This window comes from Geotrypetes seraphini, chromosome 3, assembly GCF_902459505.1.
Source record: "Geotrypetes seraphini chromosome 3, aGeoSer1.1, whole genome shotgun sequence".
In the NCBI taxonomy this organism is placed as follows: domain Eukaryota; kingdom Metazoa; phylum Chordata; class Amphibia; order Gymnophiona; family Dermophiidae; genus Geotrypetes; species Geotrypetes seraphini.
The window spans coordinates 236664779-236677756 of NC_047086.1; positions in this window are offsets into that span (position 1 = coordinate 236664779).

Consider the following 12978-nt stretch of genomic DNA (forward strand, 5'->3'; position numbering starts at 1 on the left):
GGACAGATTTTTCAAACTAAGGGGCACCACAAGCACAAGGGGGCATTGGGGAAAATTGAAAGGGGACAGGTTTAGAACAAACGCTAGGAAGTACTTTTTCACTCAGAGGGTGGTAGATACATGGAACGCGCTCCCAGAGGCTGTTGTAGACAAGAAAACACTAAATGGTTTCAAAGAAGGTTTGGATAGATTCCTAGAAGAAAAAGGGATTGGGGGGTATAGATAGGTATAGACCATTGCTCAGTCAATGGGCCTGATGGGCCGCCGCGGGAGCGGACCGCTGAGCAGGATGGACCTATGGTCTGCCTCAGCGGAGGCAACTTCTTATGTTCTTATGTTCTTATGTTATCTTTGGGGTCTTTTTACTAAACTGCATTAAGTACTTCAGCATCCTGTGGTACTTTACTGCAAGGGGGCATGTTGGGGGTCAAAGAGTGGATGACATGGCGGTAATCAGCTCATAAGGTTTTGCTGCATGGTAATTTATTAGCTCAGGGTTAGCCTACAAAATAGGAGACAGTAGACACTCATTCTTGGTTTTTTAATAGCCACACACCAATGCCAAAATTTAGCCTGTGGTCATTAATTCGGCCATGGGAATATCAGCAATTTTCCAGCCAAGAAGCGGCCTTAGGCACATGGGGGGGGGAGGGAAGAGATGTCAGACTTGGGAGGAAGGAGTGGAAGGGCAGAAAGAAAAGATGTTGCACTTGTAGGAGGGAGAGAGAAAGAAAGAGGAAAGCGATGGAGTAAGCGATAAGAAGGGGCGATGTTAGAAATGGTGGATCAATGTGGGAGAGTTGTCAAGGAGATGAATATATGAGAGTAGAAATGTGGTAATGTGAAGCAGATAAAAGGGAACAAGAGGATGTCAAAATCCTGAGAGCCAAGGTTGGTCACCCCTGGCTGAGCTCATCTACTGAATACCCTGCTATAAATGTCTCCGCATGCCATTGCTATAAATCTTTATAGATAGTAAATGGTTTAGGGTCTAGACCGGGCCATGACTGCAGGGTTTCTGAAGGAGCCCTTATCACGTTCCCCCCAGTTTTAGGCTGTCACTGCAGATAGCTCAATTGCATGGAACATATCACCTGTGGTACTACGCCAGGAAAAGAATTTGGCTCAAATTGGGTCATTTGAAGCAACATCTGTTTGTACAGAATCAGTTCTGATGGGTCACTGTGGCTTGGACGCTCGTATGATGCTGCGTCCATTTTGTTTTAATGTGTACATTTTTTATACCCCTCCTTGGCATAAAGCAGTTTATAAATTTTAATACAATCCGACCAGGTGGTGGACCACCTGGTAGCAAGTGAAATAAATCTGACAGAGTTTTTGGAAGATACTCAGAATGTTATTCAGAGTAGGTCCACCATGGTATTAACATGCATGAGTGAGATAGATAAAATGTTAATTATGAAACTTTACTTTAAAAATAGGTTGACAAAATTTTGTGGAGATTTAGTCAGAATTTTTCTGATGTCTCAAGAGCTACGCAATTAAGAAGGAAAGAATTTTTGAAATTAAGAACGAGAGTCCTAGCTCTTGAGGCATCTTTTTACTTAAAATTTCCATGCAAATGTCTTGTTAAACTACAAGACATTGAATATATTTTTTGGGTTCCAATTCATTTTCAACAATTCTTAATAACTCGAGAACAGAAATGATTTTCTAATTCTTAGTTTTCTTTATTTTTGTTAGTTAGATAGTTGTATGCCTCTCCAATTATTGTGGGCTTGAAAAGAAATGTTTGTGTTGTATATGATTGTTAAAATTTGGTGTAAGTAACCTTTGTCCTTGGTATCTTTTGATATTGTAAACTTTTAAATTTATAAATAAATAAACTGACCAGACCAGATATTATGGGCTCCTTTTACGAAGCCACGTTAGCGGCTTTATCACATGCACCTTTTTAGCGCGTGCTAACCTCCGCACTAACCGAAAAACTACCGCCTGCTCAAGAGGAGGCGGAAGCAGCTAACATGGCCGGCAAATTAGCGCGCGCTATTACGTGCGTTAAACCGCCAACGTGGCTTCATAAAAGGAGCCCTATGTGTAGTGGAGAGCTTGAATAGTTAAGAAAGAAGTCTCATGGACAAACTGCAACTGAGCCGGATGATTTAAGAATCCAAAAACGAGAGCGACCCGGAATAAACACAGCCTTGACTTGTACTCTCTATAAGCCTTATTTATCCTTGTAAAGTTCTGCAAAACAGAAATATAAACGTAAGTGTACAATTCTAAAGAGAAAGAAATACAGCAATCCTGTCTACTGCCACTTCTAGTTTTGTGCAGCTTTCATTGCCTATAATAAAATGTGAACTCCTACAGTAACAAGCAGAACAAAATTGCTTCAATTATTCAGCCATTGTTAATATCCATATTATACATTTAATGACATGGATCATATTTTTTTCCGAGACACTGTAACAGCAATTATCTCATTATTACCCATATTGTTACTGGTTATGGCATTTTTGAATAGCTTAATATGCTTCTGATTATTATATTGTCACAGAAATGGCGAGTACCTCATCATATGCTATTGTACATCACGCTCCTAGAACTGCTGCTGATTTGACTAGCACTCCCTGAGAAATGAAAGGCTTGCACTATAAGATAAAAATAATGGGTTGACAGTGCAACGTCATGTGGCAGGTCAGCGTTTCAAAACTTTTTTTTTTTTAGAGTAATATGCGATTGAATGCATTCTTCTTTTTATTTTGGAGTACGTGCCAATTTAAATGCACAAATAAATCCCCAAAAATGTGGCTCTGCAAAAGCATCTGTCGCCAGAACTGATCAGGCCAATATTATTGTTCTTGCTTCAAAACATCATTAAATTATTACTGCGTCAGAATTATATACCTGAAAACAGGCCTCGAGACATTTTCTTAGGCTTTAGGAGCCAGCCCAAAAATTTACCAGCCAGATTCGGAATTATTGGAATTATTTATGCACATTTGTAAATCACATTTTCATAACTTGCTCATTGTGAGGTACAGCAAGCTATCTATTACAAAAGCAAGGAAGAGGAGGTGGATAAGAGATACTGCTTTTCACAATTGCCGACCCACCCACAACCTATCTGGCAATGGAGATAGGCTTTAGGCTGCTGTTGCTAAGGCAACAGGAAAGGGGCTAAACCTGCAGCTACTAGAGGTAGACAGGGAATGCACCCATCCACCTGCTCCTAGACGATGCAGCCTTAGCCTCTCTCCTTTACCTGCCTGCCTCCAGCAGTTGAAGTGAGGTGTGTACATGTTATCTTTAAGTTTCTCTATGGAATATTTGACCCTTTAGTTCCCTTATATTGGAACACTACTAGATCTTGCCACTTGAGGATTACACAGAAATATAAATTGTTCCCCTCTTTTAGAAGAATTAAATCATTAGGGAAACTTAGCCAATCTCTTGTGTTCAAACTGGTCGAAACGTGAAAAGAAACTTTGAACAAACTCCCTGACTCTGTAATATCTTAATGATTTACCTACTGAAGTGGCAAATAGATAACATTTTCACATTCACTTTCTCAGGTTCGTATTTTTTATATATTCTGGTCTTATTTGTGAACCAAGTCGCAGTGGCGTACCAAGGGGCGGGGGGGGAGGGGGGCGGTCCACCCCGGTTGCACACTCCAAGGGGGTGCACAACCGGTCGGATCCTCCCGCCGGCACCTCAGTGCAGCTGCCATGCTTATAACAGAGCAGAGTTGGTAGCCGCGCTGAAGTGAATGAAGGTCCCACGATGGCTGCGCCGTCTACCGCCTCTGTTCCAGAAGAGGTAAGTAACGTCGGGAACGGGGGTGGGGGGGGGGTGGACCGGCAGCCACAGTCATCACAGGATCTTGCCACAACTCCCTGAATCTGCTGGCCCAGCCCCCTCCGACGTCACTTACCTCTTCCATCTGGAGCAGAAGCAGTCATCGCGGGACCTTGCTGATTTGGGATGGAGAAAGAAAGAAGCATAGTAGGGTGGTGAAGGGTGAGAAAGGGGGGGGTCAGGGTGGTATGGATTCATGGTGAGAGAGTGAGAAAGGGGGGGACAGGGTGGTATGCAATCATGGTGAAGGGTGAGAAAGGGGGGGGTCAGGGTGGTATAGAATCATGGTGAAGAGTGAGAAAGGGGCAGATGCTGATGGAATTGCAGGGAAAGAGACATAAGGGGGAAGGATACTGCATGGAATTGGGTTGGAGGGAGAGAAAGGAGGCAGATGCTGATGGAAGGGGGGGAAGGGAGAGGAGAGAGTGAAATGCCAGACCATGTGGGTGTGGGAGAGGGAAGGGAAGAAGAGGAGAGGAGAGATGCCAGACCATTGGAGGAGGGAAGGGAAGAAGATGGATGCCAGACTAATGGGGGTGAAGGGAGAAATGGAAAGGGGATGCATAAAGTTTCTAGAACGGGAATAGAAAGAGAGAAGATGCCATATAGAAGGGGCAGAGAGAGTGTAGACAGTGAATGAAAGGAAGAGAGTTACAAAAAGATGAGGAAAGCAGAAACCAGAGAAGACAAGGTAGAAAAAAATTCTATTTATTTATTTATTGCTTTAGGTGAGATGCATTGCTGTTTCTGTGGAGTTGCATTGTATGCAGAGTCCAGCTTCTTAGTGCTTCAGTTTAACCTTTATCTATATATTTTTATTCTATCTCCCCATTTACAAAACTGTAGAGTGTTTAGCGTTGGCATCTGAGCTGTTACCACCGTGGCTAAAAAGCACACTACAGTTTTGTAAAAGGGGGAGGGGTTAGATTGTGATTACATACTAGGCGAAGGTGTTTTCTGTGTTCTGTGTGTTCAAAAAGATGGTTTTCTGTTAGGATTGACTGTGTAGGATTGATCTGTACTAGTCTGGCTTGTTTAGTTTTACAATGGGTTTATTGATGTACTGCTCACTGCAGTATGTAAGATGCTGCCTTTTCCTAGGTATTCATGTGTGACGTGTGGATTGTTACTAAAAATCATGTTTTTCATACAGAGGGGGGGAGGTAAAAAAAAAAAAAAAAAAAGATGGGCCCGGGTGTCACATATGCTAGGTACGCCACTGCCAAGTCGAGCTCTGTTAGGAGACGACTCGGTATATAAACCGAAGACTAGACTAGACTAACATATTTCAATCACTAAAATTAAAATAAAATTACTTTTTCTACCTGGTGATTTTATTTTTCTAATTACGCTGGTCCCAAACTATGGTTCTCCTTCCCCCAGTGTTCTTAACTCAGTTTCCAGGGCTTCCTGTCCATTTTTGGTATTTCTGTTTTCACTCCTGGTTTTCTCTTATTTTCTCTCCTACATCCATCTTTGACACTGATTATTCACATTCTACTACTACTACTTATTATTTCAATTTTCTTCCATTTCTGTGCCTCTTCTCAAATCTAGTTTTCCATCTCTTTCATTCCCCCAGTGGCGTACCTAGGGTATGTGGCACCCGGGGCCCATCATTTTTTGACACCCACCCCCATGTAAAAAAATATTTTTTGTAATGACCATGAAACGGAATAAATGGTCAGAATAGAAACAGGCAGTGAAAATTTTCTTATATTCCAAACATAACATAAATTATGTCTGAATTGTCATGACATCAGAAGTACATATGGAGTAGTTGCAGGTGATGCTTGGGACAGTTCTGATTGTGTTAGTTCGGTTTTATGTGTTTGTTCGGTTTTATGTGTTTTTTGAATAGAAGGGTTTTTATTTCTTTTTGAAGGTTTTGCAGTCTGTGGTCGATGTCAATTGGTTATAGAGTTGGGGGTCGAGTGTTGCAGCTCGAATGGCTAGGAGGTTGTCGAACAGTTTTTTTCTTTTGACGTTTTTGGTTGGAGGGTGTGTGAATGGTGCGTGAGTTCTCCTATGTCTGTTTGAAGTGGATTGAATTATTTAGCTGAAGAAATTAGTTACCCCCTCATCCCACACACATTAATTCTCTTCCATTTTTGTTCCCATTATAAAAAACACTGATAAGTTCCCAGAAAAAAAATACATTAAAATAACAAAGGCCCCTACAGATGAGAACATAACATAAAAATAGCCTAACTGGGTCAGACCAATGGTCCATCATGCCCAGTAGCCTATTCTCATGGTAGCCAATCCAGGACACTAATACCTGGTCAAAACCCAAAGAGTAGCAACATTCCATGCTACCGATCCAGGGCAAGCAGACACTTTCCCCATGTCTTAATAACAGATTATGGACTTTTCCTCCAGGAATTTGTCCAAATCTTTCTTAAAACCAGCTACACTATCTGCTTTTACCATAACTTCTGGCCACTTCATTTTTAAGTTTAGATCTTTCCTTTCAAACAGAGACCTTGCTAGATGTCAAATACAGCACAAGGTAACTTCACATGGACTTAGCTGTGCAGGACTTAGCTGTGCACCATATAGTGCAAAGGTCTGTTTTTTTCTTTCCATCACTACATAGCCTAATGCCACACAAGCAGCGCTGTTACAAACATATTCTGTAGGTCAATGCTAAGGATAACAAAGTTTCCTTCCTTGGACCAGAAGGAGATACTGATAAACCACTGGAAGAGATCCCAACACAACACCCAAAGACCCACTCAGTGTGTGAACCAGTTGAGTGGAGTGGACTAACTGGGGGGTGGAAATGGGCCCGGAGTTTGCTCAGCAGAATTTCCCAGACCACCTCTTCCTCTCAACACATTGACACGCTGCCACCACAACCACTAGGAACACCTCACTGGGTAGGCCAGCTATGCTATAAACTTTATAAAACACGTTATTATATTTTCTTATAAAGCACATATTTTAACTGAACTCTCTGACATCCTCAGCCTTTCCATTCACAAAAATAGAAGGAAGAAAAGTTCCCATTTCCTGCTATCTCATGTCCCCGGCCTATACAATATTTTTTTTCTGCAGACCCTTCAAAAGTCTGACCAAATCCTCGTTTCACTTGCATTATAAAGTACTGAGGATGCAATCTCTCCCCAATCCCAGGTCCTAAAGTCTAAGACAGTAGCGCAAACTAATGCTGCCAGATTCAGGAAAAAAAATTTTGATTCGATTCAGCCTATTGAATTGGTTTTTCAATTCGATTTTCCTGCCCAGTTGGGTGATTTTTTTCAAAACTCCTGGTGGGTTTTATAGCTTTTTCACCCCCTTTGGCTTCTCCTAACCACACTGGCGCTGTGGTGTAAATAAAATAAAGAAACAAAAAGGACTTTTCCTCTCTCTGTTAAATCCTAGCTCACGTTTGCAGTCCAACACCAGCTCTGGCAGGATACACATTTCAAATCTGACATATTATAATCACAAAACAGAAAATAAAATTAATTTTTCTACCTTTTGTTGTCTGGTTATATTTCAAATCTTGTTGGTCCAAGGCTCTGGTTTTCTTCTGATAACTTGCTTACCAGGGTCTCCTTCTTTCTTCTTGCTAACCATCCATCTGCCAACTCTGTCCTCCCTTTCCATTTCCCTTCCCTCCCCAGGAAGTCTGGTATCTTTCCTTTTTTTCATCTCCCTCCACAGATCCACCTTTTCTTAACTACCCTTTCATCCGGCATCTCTCCCTCCTTCCCCACCACCCCAGAGTCCACCATCTCTCCCTTTCTTTTCCCAATTACCCTCCTATCCAGTATCTCTATCACTCCTCCACACCATCCCTTGTGTCCAATTTCCCTCCCTTTCTGTTCCTTCCCTCCCTAAATCCCATGGTCCATCATCTCTCTCCCTCTCCTCTATTTTCAGACCCATTATTTCTTCCTCCCCCCCCCAAAGTTTGGCATATGCACGTCTCTTTGAACACCCCCTTCCCTCCGTGTACTTCTAAACCAGGGAACCCCCCAAAGGCCTGTCCCCCCTTAAAGGCCTGCACCCCCCTTGAAGGCCTGTCCCACCCCCTTGTAGGCCTGTCTCCCCCCCTTGAAAGCCTGCCTGCCTGTCTCCCCCTTGTAGGCCTGCCTGCCTGTTCCCCCCTTGAAGGCCTGTCCCCCCCTTGAAGGTCTGCCCCCCCCCCCAAAGGCCTGCACCCCCCCAAAGGCCTGCACCCCCCCCCCAAAGGCCTGCACCCCCTGAAGGCCTGCACCCTCCTTGAAGGCCTGTTCCACCCCCTTGTAGGCCTGTCCCCCCCTTGTAGGCCTGCCTGCCTGTCCCCCCCTTGAAGGCCTGTCCCCCCCTTGAAGGCCTGCACCCCCTTGAAGGTCTGCACCCCCTGAAGGCCTGCACCCCCCTTGAAGGCCTGTTCCACCCCTTGTAGGCCTGTCCCCCCCTTGAAGGCCTGTCCCACCCCCTTGAAGGCCTGTCCCACCCCCTTGTAGACCTTTCCCCCTCTTGAAGGCTGCCTGCCCCCCCTTGAAGGCCTGTCCCTCCCCCTTGAAGGTCTGCACACACCTCCAAAGGCCTGTCCCCCCCCTTGAAGGCCTGCCTGTCCCCCCCTTGAAGGCCTGTTCCCCCTTGAAGGCCTGCCTGCCTGCCTGTCACCCCCCTTCCCCTTGAAAGCCTGCCTGCCTGCCCGCCCCACCCCGAAGGACCGCTCGCCCCCTGGCCTCCCCGCACCATCTATGAAGCAGCACTACCTATGCTCCTGGCCTTGCCGTTCAGTCCCCCCCCCCCACCACCCCCGAAGGACCGTTTGCCCCACTGACCTTCCTGCACCACATATGAAGCAGCCGCAGCAGGATCGCGACGCGATCCCTGCGCTGCTTAGGCTGCTTCCTGCGCCACGGTCCCGCCCCTCCTCTGACGTCAGAGGAGGGGCGGGACCGCGGCACAGAAAGCAGCGCCCAAGCAGTTCAGGAATCACTGACGCTGCGGGCTGCTTCACAGGTGGTGCAGGAAGGTCAGTGGGGCGAGCGGTCCTTCGGGGGTGGGGGTGGGGGGTCTGAACGGCAAGGCCGGGAGCACCCCCTCAGGGCTGGCACCCGGGGCGGACCGCCCCTCCCGCCCCCCCCCCTTGGTACGCCACTGCATTCCCCTCTCCTCCATCCATATGAGGCAAGCCCTTCCTCTCTCCTTCCCTCTGAAAATTGATCAGGGTCTAGCACTCCTCCATCTCTATTGATGTATGTCTTCTTTGGTCCCACTCCCAGCACTTCAGCCGTAAACACAGAACAGAAATATTTGTTAAGCAATTCAGCTTTTTCTTTATCAGCTTCTACATACTTCTCCCCTTCACCTTTGAGTCTGACAATGCCACTTTTGCACTTCTTCCTATCACTAATATATCTAAAAAATGTCTTGTCTCCCTGTTTTACCGTGTCGGTTATTTTTCCTTCCATTTTCATCTTTGCTTTCCTGACTACACGACCAGCCTTTTAACTTTTCCAGATATTTTTGCCTTTCTTCCTCTTTGTGTGATCTTTGCATCTTTGCCACTGCTTGTGATTCACTGTAAGTTTGCAGGGCAATGAGGGGAGGGGAGGAGGAGGGAGTTGGAGAAGTAGAAGGAAAGATGCTGGAACCATGGGAGGTGCAGGGAACAGAAAGACATTACAGAACCAGCAGGGAGCTAACAGCAAATGCTAAGACGAGTGGCACAGCAGGTGACCCCTACTATTGGGTGGCCCTACGCTTTTTGCTAGGCTCACTCAATGGTAGCTATGCCCCTGCTGAGAGGGCAGAGGTGAAGTAAGCTACTGGTTTCTATTTGGGGTGGGGGGGGTTAATGTGAAGCACCCTGGTAAATTACTGTTCAGCTAATATCAAGAAAAGGGGTCAATGCTGCCTAGAGCAGGGCAGGATTTCCATAAAATGCAGGGGAGTAAATAATAGCTTCTGTTTTGGGCTATGCTGTGCTGAGAGAACAACCTGGAAGGTGTTAGGACAGGACAGAATGAGCCAGATCCACTATGCAAGAGCCACTTGTTCATCTAAGTTCAAATCTTTATTCAAATTTAACAAGAATTAGCTGTATTAAAAAAAAAAAAAAAAAGCTTCAACGACCAAAATTTGTGACTGAATAATAACCACTTGCTTAGTCACATCCCAGACAAGTAATTATCTAACAACTCCCACATGTGACACTTGTTCTTATTCAAAACACTCTTATCCTCTGCCTCCTTCTTATATCTATGGTACATATACACAGTGTTCCACCTCTGAACCTCAGAAAGGAACAAGGTACAAAGAATGTTTTACAAATTCTTTAGTATCAGCATGAGATTTAGAAGTTAGGGCAAGCATAAATCATACGCTAGTAAGTCCCAATGACTACTTTACCAGTCCATCAATGGATATCAAAGTCATTCCTTAACTTGGATAGCTTGTAGTATATCTAGTATGCTATATAAAGTAGCAGATAGCCAGATTGTCTAAGCAATGCAGATAAAGACACAGTCTGTGTGGCTCACCATATTTTCTTTTATTTTGGGGGCCAGTTACTCATATGACTACAAGTCAAGTCAAGATGGCAAGAAAAGCCTGGTTTGCAGTATAGCTTAATATAACCAAGGTTATAATATAAATTAAATACCTGATCCATTTTCCAGAGGCATATGGCCATGTGTTGTGTCAGATACTGTGGAGTATTTGTGCTGGTGTTGTGTTGTGGAATGTTGAGCCCACATTCAGCAGAGGTGCTGTTGGTAGTTTCCTAATGCAGTGCTATTTTAGTAAAGATATTGATTAGAATGTGTTGAGAATCTATGCTAATGTAAGAATGTTTCTGATTGGCTGCACAAGTCTGCAGGGACATCAACTGTCTTGTGACAGTTAAAAACAGACTGAGTTGTCTTTGAAGAAGGGAAAACGGTTCTGGTTTTGTTCTGTGTATAAATGAGAAGAGGTGTAGGGAGAAGAACAGATGAAGGAAAGAGGCCTGAAGATTGAAGAATGAAGAACAAAGATAAGTAAAATTCACCAAAGACAGAAGTCATTTTAATTTCTGCTAAGAACAACTTTGCCTACCTGAAGTTAAGACTCTATGACTTTAAATGACATTTATGACCCTGAGAACCGTGTAATATAAAGAAAGGTTTCTGTACTGTAAAGGAAACACTGTTGTTCAGTCATCAGTATGTATTAGTGATAAATAGTGAATGCTGAAACACGTTAGAATATTAGAATACTGGATCCAGTTAGGCATATGTTATTAAATAATAATGATAAGCACTTTATAACTTATTAAAAGATTTTATTTGCTTTTAACCATTTTAAAGACAAATTATTGAAGTGGTGCAATAAATTTGTTTTTGCACCTTGCATCTAGTCTGGCTATTCATTACAATGTTTATAACCTTTGTATATTTTATCTGATTTTCAAAACATTTAATCCTAGCCAGTTCTCTTAAAATCCAAGTTAAGAGTGGCTAGTGTTCATTTTTCTTCTGACTTTCCTCTTTTTCTGGCTGGGTGTTGAGCTAAGCCACTTGGATACCATGACTACAGTTTAGGATCCTCAGCACTTTGGTAAAACAAAAAATAGAGGGGGGTTACAGATTTGGCGTAGTCGGCAGGATTTTTTGGACTAGTTTTCAGTTCAAAAATTCTGAAAAATCACATGCTGTGAAAAAGAACCTGTGTTGCAGAGGAACATTTAAGTGTGTTGTAACAATACAGGAAGTTTTGTGTATTTTTGTGCTATTTTGTTTGATAGTTTTGTTTCCAGGTCAAAACCCATTCGTTCTAACATGGAAAATCTGGAAAGACAATTGATTGAAATGAGAGGAATGATAGAAGAAATTCAGCAACAACAGCAGCAGCAACAGCAGACATCATCTCAAGTTATGAGGAATCCACAGGTTTTTAATTCAATAGTATGTCCCGGGGAGAGGAATATTCAGGATTTTTATGGATCTCCCGGTAGACCCGGAGACCTGAGTGTAGAAGAGTGGATTGAGGATACACAAAAAGTTCTTCGAATTCGTCATGTGGCCCAAGAAGACCAGTTGGATACTGTATTATGTCACATTAAGGGGCAGGCTAAGGAGACAATTAGATTTGCCTTGCCTCAGGATGTGGGTACTTTGGATCTGCTATTTGAGACCTTGAAGGAAGTTTATGGTGATCGAGTTCATTTGGGACTGCGAATAAAAGAGTTTTACGAAAGAAGACAGAAATCGGGAGAGTCAGTCCGGGAATATGCAAATCAACTGCAAAGTAAATTTTGTGTCATCAGAGACCGTGATCCCGAGAGAATAGGTAATGTGGAGATCACATTAAAAGAACAATTCGTATTTGGATTAAGAGATGACATTTTGCGGAAAATGTTGGGTCTAAAAATGGAAGAACGTCCACGGATGACTTTCAGAGAATTACAACATATAGCTATTAGGTGGGCAGATGAAGAAAAGGATAATCAAAATTTGAAAAGTCAGAAGAGCAGAAGTGATGGATTTGACAGATTGGAAAGATGTGAGGAAGAGGTTGTCCCTACCACTTCTGGGAAAAATTTGATGAGCAATCTGTCCAATTGTCTAGATCGCTTAGAGCGTTCTCAGGAATTATTGTTAGAAACTAATCAAAGAGTTTTACGAGAACTAGAAGTTGAATCACCAAAAAGAAGAGAAGATCAGACTGAGAGAAGATTCCGAGGGTACTCCAGTAGAAATGGTGGAGGAGATGTAGTATGTTATAATTGTCATCAAGTGGGGCACATTGCTCGTAATTGTTGGAATGAGAAGAAAGATAACTCTCAAGATTCTGAGAGAGGGGCTGGGACAAATTCTCATGTTGAAAGACCAACCAGTGAAGGTCAAACCCAGAGGAACGAATCAAAGAGTGCTCCCACGAAAAATATTTTACAGAGGCCTGTCCAGATAATCTGTGAGGATAAGTGGCAAGATTCTGAATGGGAAGCCCGTAAGGAAAAGGCAGTGGGGCAATCCCCAGTAATAGATATTACTATCAATGGAATAAAAACCCGGTGTACAGTAGATACCGGATCAGTGGTATCAACTCTTGTAGCAAGCTATTTTTTCAAACATTTCCCTCATCCTGAAAAAATGGAAGAGGCTAGTTGGATGAAACTAACAGCTGTGAATGGCACACCATATTTGGTACTTGGATGTATAG